At 46.9% G+C, this 15,777-nt stretch overlaps 1 long non-coding RNA gene across 1 annotated transcript; it reads right to left on the bottom strand.

Moving 5' to 3' along the window:
• Positions 1–3,213: 3,213 nt before the first annotated feature.
• On the bottom strand, positions 3,214–6,919 carry LOC122480521. Its single transcript, XR_006296587.1, has 2 exons — positions 6,308–6,919; positions 3,214–4,004 (listed from the first exon to the last, which is right to left on the bottom strand). It is a non-coding gene; the product is annotated as an uncharacterized LOC122480521 (long non-coding RNA).
• Between the last annotated feature and the right edge of the window lie 8,858 nt (positions 6,920–15,777).

Raw genomic sequence — 15,777 nt, 5'->3', positions numbered from 1 at the left:
AGGAAGTGAGAGAAGTTCATTTTGGCTGGAGCCTTTCAGTTGTAGAGGGGCTGGTATAAAATGAAGTAGGAAAGGTAAAAAGGAAGAGGGCCACTCCAAGCTTTGTAGTCCCTGTTAACAAATTTGGGCTTCTTAGAGTGTTCTTACAGCCATTGGAAAACCCATGAAGGACTATAAGCATGGAATGACCTTCAGGTTGCTGTGTGGAAAGACATGGAGTGGAGGGAGAAGAGATCAGTTAAAATGCTGCTATAATCCAGGTGAGAGAGACTTTATGGTGACCTGGACTATGATGACAGTGGGGACACTAAAGTATCATGAGAAGCCAAAAGGTGGAAATAACCCAAAAGTCCCTCAGTGGATAAATGGATGGATAAATTGGGGTATGTACATACAAAGGGATATTATTCAACCATAAAAAGGAACAAAGGACTGACAGGAGCTACAAGTTGGATGCACCTCAAAGACCTCATGCAAAGTGAAAAAAGTCAGACACAAAAGATCACATATTGCATGGTTCGTTTTTTACAATACATCAAAATAGACAAATCCATGGAGATAGTACACAGATTAGTGGTTACCGGGGGTTGGGGTGAAGGGAATGGGAAGTGATTATTTAATGGATATGGAGTATCTTTCTCAGGTTTTAAAAGCATGGAGAGGTGGTGGGTGAACAACCTTGTAAGTACACTAAATGGCATTTAATTGTACACTTTAAGATGGTTAATTGTGTGTTAAATTAATTTCACCTCGATAAAGATATCATGAGATGCTTTATTCATATTAGCTCCAAAGTGGAAACAACCCAAATGTCCATCAACTGATGAATGGATTAAAAATGTTGTATATCCATACGATGGAATGTTTTCACCATACAAAGGAATAAAATACTATTTCACATAAAAGAAACACACGAATACAATACATGCTACAACATGGATGAAACTTGAAATCATTATACTAAGTGAAAGAAGCCAGAGCCAAAAATGGTATGCATTAATCTATATGAGATGTCCAGAACAGGGAAACTCATAGAAAGTAGATTAGCGGTTGCCAGGGGCTGGGGTGGGGGTGCAGGGATGGGAGGGAGGAATGGAGAGTGGCTGCTAATGGTTTCTTAGCAAGGTTTCTTTTTGGTGTTATGAAAGTATTGTGGAATTAATGGTGATGGTTGCACAATTTTTATACTACAAACCACTGGACGATACACTTTAAAAAGGTGAATTTTGGGGCGCCTGGGTGGCTCAGTCGGTTGAGCGGCCGACTTCGGCTCAGGTCATGATCTCGCGGTCCGTGAGTTCGAGCCCCGCGTCGGGATCTGTGCTGACAGCTCAGAGCCTGGAGCCTGTTTCAGATTCTGTGTCTCCCTCTCTCTCTGACCCTCCCCCATTCATGCTCTGTCTCTCTCTGTCTCAAAAATAAACGTTAAAAAAAAAAATTAAAAAGGTGAGTTTCATGGTATGTGAATGATATCAATAAAGCTATGAAAAAATACCTTGAGACTATAAAATACACCTCACACATCTTTTTCTTCCTTGAAATACAGCCTTTCTGTCTTTCTCAATGGAGTTAAGACTCCAGCTGCAAGGATAGTTACTAGACCTATTGTGGTGATTATTTCGCAGTGTATGCAAACATCAAAATCATCAAATCGTTATGTTGTACACCTGAAACTAATATGATGTTATGTGTCAATTACACCTCAATTTAAACAATAAGAAACCTTGTGTGGAAAAAAAAAAAAAAAAGACCACAGCGCATTAGTAAACTGCTAGCTGTGTCATTGTCATGTTAAATTCCATACAAACGAGTAGGGACAAACCGCACCACGTTGTAAAGGCTGGAAATTGCCTCTAAGGAATGAATGATATCTTCGTCTCTTAGTGATGCAGAGATCATTAATTTTGGAGAATTGTTAAGCCACCAACAATTTTGCCCTTTATTGTAAGAAAGAAAGAGGAACAGATGGATTTTGAGAAAAGCAGATGTGCGTATAATATACAAGAGAATCTCCATTAACCAACATGTTCAAGAATTGGTGGTTCTATGTAATGAACTGCAAGGTAACCAGAAATTCTTTTTTATCTCCAATTCTTGATGAATTTTTGTCTACATGTCTGATTCTCTTTCATAATATATTAAATATGATTAATAATTCAGGGATTTGTAAAGCCTCATGGCTATCAGTTATGAAAATCAATGCTTATTGTCTAGCCGTAGAAGGTGTAGGGCTTTTGGATGGATGTACACGGACCCTATACATAAGTGGATATGGCTGTATGTGTGTGTTTAATCCTCTGTGTTACTTTGAAACCCTGTCATTTGCTCCTTTGCTAAGCACAGTGAAGGAAGAAATGGGGTTTACTTGAAGGTTACTTATTACTTATTACATATCTACTATGTGATATTACCTCTATTATGCCAGGTACTTTCACATGTTATCTGACTATATGCCTACTTTGTGTTCTAGTAGGTTGTTTCAAAAACTGGTGATTTCATTGGTAAACTATACGTAGTCCTGTGAGTTATCCCACGGCTCCAAAATGGTAGGCTATATCTAAGGAAATATTCCTAAATTATTATATTTTTAATATATGTCACTATATCTATCTTTCCTGCCACAAAGGGGAAAAATGTGTTTTTAGAAAATAGTAAAATTTGGTATTCTGGAAAGAGATTCTGTGGGTTGAAAGAACTCTGCCCCTTTGCAAGGCTGGTAATTCACATACACATAATTGTTAGTCTTCAGACATGAATCAGAGCTGCTGACAGGGTGATTGTCCGTTTGTAAGAGGGTGGATGGAAACCTGGCAAAGAACCACAGTCCTTTCATCTCCATTAACGTTCACATTCTGGCTGTAGTTACATCTTACTCCCAGATATAAGGATTTGTCGCTGTAGTCATTGTCTTGGACCTCAATGTCTCCCCCAGCCCTTACCAAAAATATAAAGCTTTTTTTGTTTGCTAAATCCGTACCGTTCATTTGATTCATCTGTTGTGTTTGGAAACTTTTGTTCTCTTGGATCCTTACCTGTGTCTGATTAATGCCCTTACTAACATTTACAGCAATGATTCGCTGTGCCCGGTATTGTGCTAACTACCTTACATCCAACGTATCACGTATTTACAACCATCCTGTGAGGTTGATATTTTTGTAAGTTAGGACTTTTGGGGGGGGGGGGTACAATAAACACAAAACCCTACACAACAGGTTAAACAATAAAAGACATTTACTGTTGACCAGAAATCTGGAGATAGGTAGACCAAGTTTGGTTGAATAGATCAGTGTTGCTCCAAGGACCTACACTCTTCGGGTCCTTCAGCTCTGCCATTTTTAATGTGTCAGTGATGGTCCCGTTTGTTTTGAAGAGATGGCTGCTCTTACCCCAAACATCATGTCTCCACAACAGCATCTGGCTCAGGAAGCAAGAGGGCCGAAGGCAGATGGGCTTTCTCTGCACACGTGTCACTTATCAGAGAGGAAAATCTTTTCTGGGAAGCTTCTGCCAGATGTCCCGTTTGGCCTCATCAGTCAGAATTAGGTCACTTGCTCTCCTACGGACCCTACAAACCAACCATTGGTAGCAGGAATGGACACCTTAGGTCGTTGCAGCGCATCTGCTGGGATTGGGCATATCGGGAGCCAAACAAAATCAGGATTTGTCGTCGTCGTCGCCGCCAGCAAGGAAGAGGAGTGAAATAGTTGGCAGGCAACCAGGCTCTGCCCTTACGTTCTCCCCTATTTTACAGATGAGGAAATGGAGGCTCCGAGAGATTGAGGTAAACCCATAGTGACAAAACCAGGACTCAAGCCAAGTCTGTCTGCCTCCACGGCAGTTTGTTGTCCCCTTACCTGCTTTAGCCTGGAACTTGCTATGAGGCAGAGCTACTACAGATGATATCAAAAAAGATTTATTACTGAAAGTGTCAGAAAAACTGCCTCCTAACAGTGACCGCATCACAGTGAAGTCCGGAAGCCGGGGATCTTTGGACAGCGGCAATCCTGGAGAAGGAGATATGATTAGATACAAATTTTGCTGTCACGTCCCGAGAAAGGGAAACTAGGTGAGCAACAACACACAAAGAAGCTTCCTAAAAGAAAGCAAACGAGGATGTTTATAACCATCCTCGGTCTTCTCATTCTGCGCTTTTCCCCCTATTGACTTTCCAGAAACGGCCGAGTTCTGTCAAATGCTGTCTACCGGAAGAATCCAAAGGCTTCAACAGACGAACACGTTTCAAAGTGCCACTACCCCTTTTTTCCTTAAGAAATGCATCAAGCATCTGATTTGCTGCTGATACATTCTCTGTAAGTAGCATTATAATTAAGCACACACAAAACCATTCTGTGTTTCCAAGAATACAGCTGGGCTGGCACCGAATCGGCGACAGCGCACGGGCACTGAGCGGGAGGCTCCCATTGCATCTCAACTACCGTGTACCTTCTTTGTGTGGCAACCAAGCCGTCTCCCCCCCTCCGCCCCGGCACCCTCTGAATCACAGGCCATTGCCCATTCACCCCGTGTCTGTCACTGAGCTAGTGTATTGGGCACCTTCACTGAGCCTTGAGACTGGCTGTCCTGCTTCCAAACTCTGGTCAGAAAAAAAATGCCAGGAAACCCAAGGGGTGCACCTCTCCCAGCAGGACTCCCTACCACCCCCAGACTGGTAGGCTCGGCCCTTGGAAATGAAACAATGGTATGCAGCAAAACTGCGGGGGGGGGGGGGGGGGGGAGAGAGAGAGAGAGAGGCAGTGACGGGGAGGGGGTGGCAGGAAAGGGCTGAGAGGTGAGATCAGGCTTCCCAACCTGGCTTCACCAGTGCTGGCTTGTGCGGCTTTGGCGAATTACCTTACCTCCAGCTCCCCAAGCCTCAGCTTCCTCATAGGTAAAATGCGGAACCCCAGCACTGACCTTGAAGACTGGGAGAATTAGCAGTAATTTATATAAAACACGTGGTGTAAAATAAAAGCTCCCTGTATTATTATTATATTATTACCACCAGCTCCTTTGTAAACATGGACGTCTGTTGGCACAGAAAAATTTAGCCTGTGTTGTTATTGTTCTTAGGGTTGTTCGTGGATACGTACAAGATATACTTGCTTTAATTTTTAATGCATCACAAAGTACATAACCCTTTGTGGGAAATGCAGCGTAGAGGAAAACGAAAAGCAAGTAGCCTGGGGGTGTTGTGTGTATAAAAGCCAACAGTGGCAACCCCATCTCTCCCTGGCTTCTATGCAAACAGTTTCCTTTACAAATGTGTTTTTGGTATGCAAATCACTCTATGCAGATTTCTGTGTGCAAAATACAGCATAGAAAAATGGCCCTCTTGCCAAGGAAGATAGGAGATGTTGGCTGCCATCAGATGAATTAGCAGCAAATTTTAGATTTCTTTTGCTACTGCTCTTTCTAACAATGTATGGGGGGAGCGTATTTTTGGCACATTAAACTGAACTATTTTGGCTTTAGGTTGTGTGTTCTTGTGATAAAAGTGCGCTTATTGAAGCCTGTAACTACTTTTTGAAACCATAATAATGTTTAGTGGTATTTAATTTAGCATTTCACAACAGAGTGCCACCACCAGCTAGTCAAAGGGCTTGTTCTAAAGTCACAGATGGCTTCTCATCCCAGGTTAGGCTGCTGGTCTCCCCTGCTTCTGCTTCCTCCTTTTCTGGGAAGATTTGTGCTTATTAACAGATTTAAGTTTATATTTTGGAAACGTTTTCCTCATAATTAATGTATGTCTTAGCAAGTGAAAGGAATACCTTTAATATTAAAATCACCCCCTTTCTAAGGGTGGGAACACGGGAAGCTAGCTCTTAATTCACAAGGCAATATTTAACCATCCAGGCAGAAAATAATAGGTCTTTTTCACGGTGTTCCTTACTACTCTCAAAGTTTTTTCCTATTGGCTCCTCTTGTGAGGAGAAATTTTGTCGGAGGTCACTTGTAACAAAGGACCCAGGCCTGGGTGTTCGGTGCTTCTCAATCACGCTCAGGAAAAACAGCACCTGTCATCAGTGGATGGCCCCACCATGTTCCCCCTCTCTCTTCTTTCCTGTCTCTTTCACCCAAGCTTTTTTTTTTTTTTTTTTTTTTTTTTTTTTGGCTAGCTTTGGATGTTTCAAACTGGCCAAATGAGACACTCATTGATTTTACAAAAACAAAACTTAAATTGGAAGCATTTCTCAAAACAAAGTACCTCATCGGAGAGAGAATGACGAGTTAGCTTACTTCTATCGGACATCGGGAATGACTGGGAGTGAGGGAGGAGAACAATACCTTCGCTCATTCATTTACTCACTTCCACGCGCTTCGGTCCATTCATTCAACATCGCGTTCATTCAACATCGTGCTCAGTGCGCATCAGGCATTACCGCAGGCGCAGGAACACAAACACCAAACTGGTCACAGCCGCTGAGGAGTTCGCTGTCTACTAGAGGACGCAGATGCAGAAACAAACCGGCACCGATGTCCCCGCAGAAGCATGTGCGATGTACAGAGGCTGTACAAAGGTGGGATCAGTCACTCCATCACGCCTGCAGCGAGGAAAGATTTTGGAGGAGTTGCCTCTATGAAATGTTTTAAAGAATGAATAGGTATTCTCCAGGTGGGTAGGGGTGTGTTGGGAGGGAGAGCACTTGAGGCAGAAGGAACAGGAAGCACACAGGCACCGGGCCCTGAACCAGGAAAGGGTGGGGAAGCTTTCACTGGGGAAATTTCTCTGGCCTAAGAACAGAGAAGGGGAGAGGTATGGGAAATACTCTCAAGAGCTCATGCATTTGTTTCCCCTTTTTTATTTCCATTACCCATGTCAGGTCAGCTTATAGTTTGTCCAAATTCTTGCTGTGGCTTGTAACTGATCTTGTTGCCCTTGGTCTCTTCCCCTAATATGAGAATATTTCAAAAGCCACCTTCACACACACACACACACACACACACACACACACTGACACTGCTGTGGGATAAATTCTGAGCACCTTACCCAGAGTATTTGAGGCTTGCTATCAGCCGACCCCACCCCCTCCACGCCACTGGCATTGATTGCTTCCTGCTCCACTACCTACCCCTCACCCTGTTTCTCAGGTCCAGGCCCCAAGCGTGGCCCACCTGCTTCCTGCTCCCTCCTCTGCCACGTCAGTCCCCCTGACCAGGCTGTCCATCCCTTACTGATTTTCACTTTAGTCCTTTAAGATTTAGCTCAAGCACCCTTTATCTGTGGGGTTGGCTCCGTCCTCCGTCTGCCAGCATTGTGTCAGGGACTAAACAAAGGTTTTAGAGTCCCCAGAGTGGGCTTCAGTCTTGCCTCTGGCTTTACACAAGTTTCTGAGACTCAGTTTCCCCAACTGTTAAAGATGACTGCCTACCTGGCCCAGCTGTTCTCAGACTATCAACAGAGCATGTTTATTAAGTGTCCTCAGACATTAAAGCTATTATTTGTTATAATAAATTAACCTCTTTGTGAAATTCAGGCAATAGTAACCACCTTTCTAACTTAATATGAGGCTTATAAACTGATGAATAGGATCCTCCCATAAACTGAAAAGCCCTTTAGATAAAGCTCATTATTATTGGTATCTCTAGTAACACACTCGTCATTTTTTTCATGCATTCATCCACTTATTTAACATTTATTAAGTTCCCAATATTTGGTACATCCTAAGCTCAACATGGGGGATAGCAACATGAATTTGAAATGCTCCCAAAGAGCCTCAGGGAAGAATCAGACAGGGAGGCAGTCAGGTCAAAAACCAGGTGGGGAACTCTGTGACCAGATTGGGTGCTGCAGAATATGGGAAGGCCCAGAGCTTAGGGATGAATTTCAGAACTGCTGCCCCTGTTCTTGGGTCCAGAAGGATGTGGTGAGGTGGGGAAGGGCGTGGAAGAGACTGGAGTGAGGTGATCCTGGGGAAATCGCAGCGGGGACGGAGAGGTTGGACAGGCAGCCCTGGCCTGGAGTGAAGGTTCTCAGTGCTTGCGTGCTGGGGCAGTACAGAAGGCTCCACGGCCCCGCCCGCATGAAAGCTCCTTGAACACAAAGATCAGAAATGGCTTCAGACCCTCTGATTTCCCCATGGTTCTCAGGGCCTGTGGGGCACGGTGCTGAGCAGTGAGTCCGGAGGGTGGACCATGATGGGAAGTTCTAAAGTGCAGGAAAGACCCCCACCCCAGCCACCACCCTAGCTGTGCCCCGAGTCTCCAGCCCTCCTTCCTGGCACTGAGTGGTGGGGGTGGTATGTTTTTTGCCAAGGAGCTGCGACATCCACAATGTAGTAAGGCAAGTCAACAGGAAAATAGGGTTTGTGTTAGAGAATTTCACTCTGAGTAAATTTTGCTGAAATGCACACAGTTACAAACTGAAGGAAAGTCTGCCAAAATGCTTTAAAAGTTGCAGGAAATGATTCCCTGTAATGGTTATCCCTTTTAAAGCCCTTTGAAGTCTGCGGGACAAGGCCAGCCACCATGTAGGTGTTAAAATCAACACTAACTTGTTGATCACAAAATAGGCTAAAGGGTACTGATTATAAATTGGTAGCAGTTGAGGGTTAATGACCTTTTCTTCCCCCCCCCCCCCCTCCATATGTGGAAAAATAACCACTTAGAATAGAGACACCCTCTATCCAAATACACAGAATCCAGTCAGGTCTGGTACTATGTTACTACCACCCTCTGAAGTTAAGGTTTTGAAAATAAACACTTGAAAGTCTGCCCAGATTGTTGTAATCTTATTAATCTAACAAAGAGACTCAGTAACTGCCTCAACCAGGGGGAGCTGTGTTTACCATGTAATTTGCAAGTAGCTGATAAACACATCCCTGCCCCACTTGCAGGAAAAGTCTCATGCTCCCTGCAAGGAAGCAGTTGGCAGAAAAGCAATAATAAAGGATTAGAGACTCCAAAAGCCGTGGTTTAGGTCCTGGGTAAATGTTTGCTCATCTCCCCTATCCCCGGCCTCCCAGCCCCTGCCATCTTTCCAAGTTCCCAGGAATGGTGTGTGGTTTCTCCCGGTCTTGGCCCTCCTGGGGGTTCTGTCATGATGCTTCTGGCCCTTCCGGGCAGTCTACCAAGTTCTCCCTATGAGGGATATCTGCCCTGGGGTCTTGCCGGTCAACTCTGAGGTCATTCTGGATTCTGTGGTGGATTTTTAGAGCTGTCTTCTCTCCCTAGTCCAAGGGAGTGGTATTTGACAACTCCGTGGAGCGTGGCTCCTCTAGGAGTTCTTGGTTGCAAACCTATAGGACGACCTCTGGCTAACTCAGCAGAAGAGGAATTTATTGCAAGAGCAGGGGCAGGAGTCAAGGAGGTTAGGCAGCCGGGGTTATGCCAAGTTACCACAGGGAGAGTCCGGCTGTCCCCAGCACAGCGACCCAGCCATTGCTTCCTCATAGCTCCCAGCTCTGCAAATCATTGCCAAGTGTGGTCCCGCACCTCTGGATTAAACCCTCAGGATTAAAACCCCAGGAGGGGGCGTGTGTTTAGCTGCCCCCCAGGCCCACCTTCTTGCCTCCTTTCTTGCAGAGTTAAGCCCTGCCTCCCACCGGGACCCACACAAGAGGAGATTTGGATGTTGGGCGGTCAAAAGATGAAAAATGTCCATTTCACTGCCCTCAATAACGATAGCTAACATTTACTGCACACTGTGCCACGTACTTTAAAGGGATGAACTCATTTAGTCCTCACACTGAAGATAGGGCTTCGTTTCACAGATGAGAAACTGAGGCACAAGAAACTGAATAACACGTTCAAGGTCAAACAGCTAAGAAGTGACAGAACTGGGAGTCAAGTCTCACCGGGGGGTTTAGACAGATGTCAGTTATTGTCTGTAGAGGTCCTGGAAGCTACATGTAAACCTGGCCAAATATGAGTCTTTCACATATTATTAGCTAGCCTCCCCTGGTTCCTGCCTCTAACCTCCTCTCCTTCTTTCTGCCCCATTTTGCTTTACTTCCAGGCCCACCGACTCCCTCACCCACCCCGTGTCCATTGTCCATCCAGGCTCTTGCCCCCACCCTCTTACCCACGGCTGTCTGTGCAGTGCCCCTCCTGGCTCAGAAGTGTACGTGGCCCAAATCCGAAATACAGGATACAAAATGCCATGATTAATTCCATGTGAGAAATCCCTCCTCTATGTTTTAAAAACCGTCCTTATGAGGGTCTGTTCCAGGATCTGAATCATGAACAGCAAAGAGCACATTAACATTCATAAATCTAATATTTCTATGTTTTTTAAAAACTGTCTTATCAATCAGTGATCATAGCATGGATAGCAACACAATTTGACATTCAGGGATTTCTATTACTTTTTTTAAATCGATACGTTTGGAATCTGGTACATGGTGGTCCCCTAATCAATATCAGCTGCATCAAGGAAAGAACCAGAGGCCTGTCACTCTGGCAATGACACCCTTTACTGAAAGATTGACTTTGTGTGTGTGAGCATGTCACAAACAAAGCCTCATCTTCAGTCTTAAAGTATCCTAATTTTTTAGTCCTTTATTTATTTCCCTATTTCTTACCTCCTTGTAGATTACTGATTACCTCCACTTGCACTCTTGGAAAGGGCTTTTTTTTTTCTAAGAAATAATTTTTGTCCCCCCCCACCCCCACCCCATACACACACAGCATGAGACAATTCCTTGTATTCCACGCCATTACTGAAGTCTAAACACGGTGATTTAGAATCTATCAGGCAGGAACGTGTGTGTGAGTTTGTCTTCTTCGGCATAGCCCCCTATCCCACTGTCATTTCTCAGCAAGACATGATAATTATCCATAATTGTAGTGGGCATGATAGATAAAGACTGAACGTTAAATCCATCCTTCTAAAAACAAAATATATGCAGTGCACTATGTCTTTTGCAGTCCCAAGTTGTCATTAAAAGATACCCGACAGGGGCGCCTGGGTGGCGCAGTCGGTTAAGCGTCTGACTTCAGCCAGGTCACGATCTCTCGGTCTGTGAGTTCGAGCCCCGCGTCGGGCTCTGGGCTGATGGCTCAGAGCCTGGAGCCTGTTTCAGATTCTGTGTCTCCCTCTCTCTCTGCCCCTCCCCCGTTCATGCTCTGTCTCTCTCTGTCCCAAAAATAAATAAACGTTGAAAAAAAAAAAAGATACCTGACAAACTCCTTAAACTGAACTCTGGGTAAAGTTTCTAAAATAACAATGGGCCAATACTTTACAAATAAATGTGTTTTGAATAAAAAAGTAACTGAGGATTTAAGACTCCAGGAGCGGGGTGCCTGGCTGGCTCGGTCGGTAGGGTGTGCAACTCTTGAGCTCAGGGTTGTGGGTTCGAGCCCCATGTTGGGTGTAGAGATTACTCAAAAATAAAATCTTTTTTTTTTTTAATTTTTTTTAACATTTATTTATTTTTGAGACCGAGAGAGACAGAGCGTGAACGGGGGAGGGGCAGAGAGAGAGGGAGGCACAGAGCCGGAAGCAGGCTCCAGGCTCCGAGCCATCAGCCCAGAGCCCGACGCGGGGCTCGAACTCATGGTCCGTGAGATCGTGACCTGAGCTGAAGTGGGACGCTTCACAGACTGAGTCACCCAGGCGCCCCAAAAATAAAATCTTTTTAAAAAGAGAGAGAGAGAGACTCCAGGAGTGATACAAAAAGGAAGGGAAAGGCCTCAAGACGCCTTTGCCTAAATCAGAATGATTGAATTTGTTTCCACCAGCTTGATCCTTTCCTGAAGGCGGCAAACCAGAGTGCATCCAGTCACCCTCAAACATCTCATCAATCTCCCGCCACAAAAATGAATCAGCATCACATCCAGACTCTTATCCTACTTCCCCTCAGCCAGAGCACCTGCCAGGCTGCGTTAGAGATGAGCAATGCCAGCACAGATGGAGGTCCACGCATCCGGTGCTGGGGGGCCCGGCGGGAGGAAAGGAAGAGCCCCCGCAGCTAAACGCTGCCTCTCCTCCTAGACGCGCCGGGCTCACACTCCCTCGGGCATAGATCTGTCACACGCCGTTGTCAGCAGCAGAGCTGCTGGGCAGATGTGTGCGTGGTCGGACAGCTGAGATGCCTCCACAGTGGGGTGGCTGCCAGGCCATGTTTGGCGGGGGTGGGGGGGTGCTGGTCTGTCAGCAGCTGCAAAGGCAGACCTTGCTGCTGCTCGCTTGGGCTTGCCTCTCCCAAGGGTCTCAACCCCATGAAAGCAATTTCCTTAAAAATTGCTCTAAGGTTGCTGCTCACACTGTAAGTTCCCGGAGGGTAGCCACCCGGCCCGTCAGGGTGAATTGTGGCTCGCAGCGCATCCCCTGAAACCTCAGTGGCCCAGGAGCAGCGATCCGTTTTCTGCCTGGACAGGCCGATGAGATTCTCCTGAGGTCCCTGGGCCTCCTCGTGGGACGGACGGAGCTGGAGGCAGATTTTAACACAGCCACCAGGGCAAGGTCCCTAACCGATCTGAGCCGCACAGTAGGGATAATAATACCCACCTGCAAGGGTTGTCGTGAGGCTCACAGGTGCACACGCACAGCAAGGGGCGTGGAACCTGACATGCTCAAGGTGTCCTGTTTACTGGACTGGTTTATGGTCAAGATCTTTACGACGGCCACCCATGTGCCATTTAAGAGATTGCACTGAGTCAGAAACATCCCGCCTGGCGATGAGCCAGGAGGGACTCCCAAGGGCAGGAGACTTCTCATTTCACTGAGCTTTCTAGCTGTATTTAGACCCCCCACCTAGGCCCTGGGATGAGGGCCTAAATTCCCCCTGGGTTTCCTTAGCTTGGTCTGGTCTGTGAGAGGGCTTGCAAGCTACCCTGTAAGTGCTGCTCTCTAAATAAACAAACAAACAAACAGAGAGAGAGAAGAGAGAGAGAGAAAATCCAGGCAAGCTCCACACTGTCAGTGCAGAACCCAACACGGGGCTCAATTTCACAAACCATGAGATCACGACCTGAGCCAAAACCAAGAGTCATGTTTAGCCGACTGAGCCACCCAGGCGTGCCTATAAGTGCTTCTCTTCAAAGCACTTTCCTCTCCTTTTGCGGGCATTCTTTCTTAGTTGGCATTAATGACTTCAAAGAGCCAGAAGGGACCAGAGGGACCATCTGGATCCCAGATGGGGTAACTGAGGACTGTGGCAGAGCTGTGGGTAGATATCCCGGGACTCCCCGTCCAGTGCTCCTTCTATTCCCCATGCTGCCCTGGGCATGCGTGTCCTGAAGTGTGGTTGCCAGGGAAACACTGTTCAGATGTGCTGCTTCTGGTGCCCTGGCAATGCAGCCTGCCTTGTGCAGGAAGGAAGGTGGGCAGCAAATGCTGCGCTTAAAGCAGCTGTTTTGGGGTCTGGCCACTATTGACTGGGGGAGCCTCCTAGAAGGCCGAACACGGGTCGTCCTGGCACCGCTGTCTGGAGACTCACGTGACCTTTTCCCGTGGCATTCTTCAGATCCTGTGAAGTTTATGCCCTGTGAGTGCACTCCTCTCCTTGCCAGGCCCAGACACTACCACATACCTGTGCCCCAGTCCTTCCCCCACCTTCTGGCAAACCCGCCCCAAGGACAATCCTGCAGTTGCCCTTCTCTGTGCCTACCCAGGCTACGGAGCGCTGCTGGGTTCTCAGCACTGCTGGGCTGTTCCCAACTGTCCTTCTCCCTGTCCCAGCCAACCTGCAACTCAGCCCCTTGCCCCTCTCCTGAGCCCTCTCCCCCATCCTCTGGCTCCAGGTCTCTCTCAGGGGAATCTCAGCCTCCATGTTCTCTAAGCTGCTGGCACCACCAACCCCCACACCCCTTCTCCTTGTACCCGGGAGTCGTCCTTGATTTCCCTCTCCCTTCCCTCAGGCTCTTTCCGACAGGTACCTCTTCTCACTTCTCATGGCAACTGTCACCTCTGGCCTGGGTTCCTACCCTAGCCTCCATGGGCAGCCTGGCCCCCCTCACTCAGAATGGAACCTGAATGGGTTAGCTGTCCAAGTCAGATTCTCTCCCCATCCATGACCCCCAGGGCTCCCCTGGCCCCCTGGGTGGGGTCTACCCCTGACTTTGGCAACACTTTCACGGCCCTCTGTGATTTGGTGTCCTCCAACCACTCTAGCCAGGGTCCTTCCGCTCTACCCTTCCTACTTCCTGGGGCCTCCTCATGCAAACCCCCTGCCTGGAGGCCCCACCTCCCCTCCCAGCCCCCCGCTCAGCTGACTGATTCCTTGCCATCCTTCCAGACCCAGATCCTTTGCGTCACCGCCTCCTGGGGCAATCCCCAGCCTCTGGGGTTAACGTCACAGCCCCCGATCACCCCTCTGTCCAGCCTGGATCACAGGCCGCTGCCGTCTGTTTGTACATCTACCTCCCATGAAGCTGGAGTGTCCTTCCCAGGCACGGGCCACGCTCCATTGGCCTGTGGGCCCCCCAGCCTGGCACAAGGTGGGCGGTCAGTGACTGAGCTGTGATGGAGCTCAAGCAGGAATGTGAATATGCAAAGCCCACGCCTCTGGTCTGGCCAGACTGAATAACATATCCTGTTCACGTGGAAGGACCCTATCTCCAGCTTCACCTTCGGCTCCTCTTCAAATCTGATGGCAGGAACAGGGCTACAGGGCCAAAGAGTCCCAGCTTCCAATACTGACTCCACCACTTACTAGTTCGGGGACTTTGGGCAACCTCTCTGTGCCTTGGTTTTCCCATGTGCAAAATGGAGATGATAATGCCTGCCTTATAAGGTTCTGATAAAATGGAGTGAGAGAATGCAGATAAGGGCCTGGTAGAGCGTCTGCACACAGTAGACATTTAAAAGTGGAAGTTAGTACCCCAGTGGGCTTTTTAATACACACGTATTAAATATAATAGGCCCGAATCCACTAGGTGACACAATTATGTTAGCCAACTATGTCGCCAAACCAATGTCCTCAATGGTTTACAAAAGGGGGGAAGATTTGGTTAAAATGGTAAGTAGATTCACTCCCAGCTCACAGATTAGCTGATGCTGAGATTCTCTGATTCTACAATTTCATGAACTACTATACGAAGCCTGAGGCTCTACTATGGTTTTTAAGGGAAAATGCATCCCAAACTCAATTCTACTGAAGGGCAAAAGATTAGCGTTGGAAGGCCAAGTCAGTCGGCAAGCCCTTACCTGCAAATATGTCCATCCACGTGAGAAGGTGACTTTCCTTCTGAAGGGTTCAGAGGCAGTTAACGCTCCAAACAGCCACTTTGTGAATCTCAACAATGTTCAACATTCCAGCAATCGCCGTGAACGGCTGGCGGGAGCTTGTGTCTGCAAAATGCAGCCTTCTGGATGAAATTTGCAGAGAAATAGAGGCTTTAGACATTACAGTGTTTTCAAATATCATTATTACTGTTCTATAAATACCCCTCGCCCACTGCATATCAGGTGCCACATGGGAAATGTAGGGTTCGGTTGGAGATTTTCTTAAAAGACACGTAACAGCACCATATGCCAGTCATCTTGGATAATACTTATGTACATGCTGCAGAAGCAAAGATCAGCTGTGTCAATATGTATAGAAAAATGCCACAAAAGAGAGTCTGTGGGGTGTGTATTACCTGCACTTATGATCAAACGCATTTGCCTTATTTGTTTGCTGCTTTAAGAGCTATTTCACCCATCAACTACAGAGGGGTTGGAGGAGTGAAGAATTAGTACAACAATAATCAGGGGGAAAATATCGGAGATCCCTGGGGTCTCCGACTAGCAGTAGTTCAGAGCCTGTACAGCTAAAACGAGCAGTTCCAGAGCTGTGAAGAGCCATTAACCCTTCCGTCTGCTTCCAACTACTGGGATTCTAACTTGGCCCATTC

This window comes from Prionailurus bengalensis, chromosome C1, assembly GCF_016509475.1.
Source record: "Prionailurus bengalensis isolate Pbe53 chromosome C1, Fcat_Pben_1.1_paternal_pri, whole genome shotgun sequence".
NCBI classification, from domain to species: Eukaryota; Metazoa; Chordata; class Mammalia; order Carnivora; family Felidae; genus Prionailurus; species Prionailurus bengalensis.
Note: the sequence above shows the minus strand (reverse complement) of the source record. Positions and strands in the feature narration are given on the sequence as shown.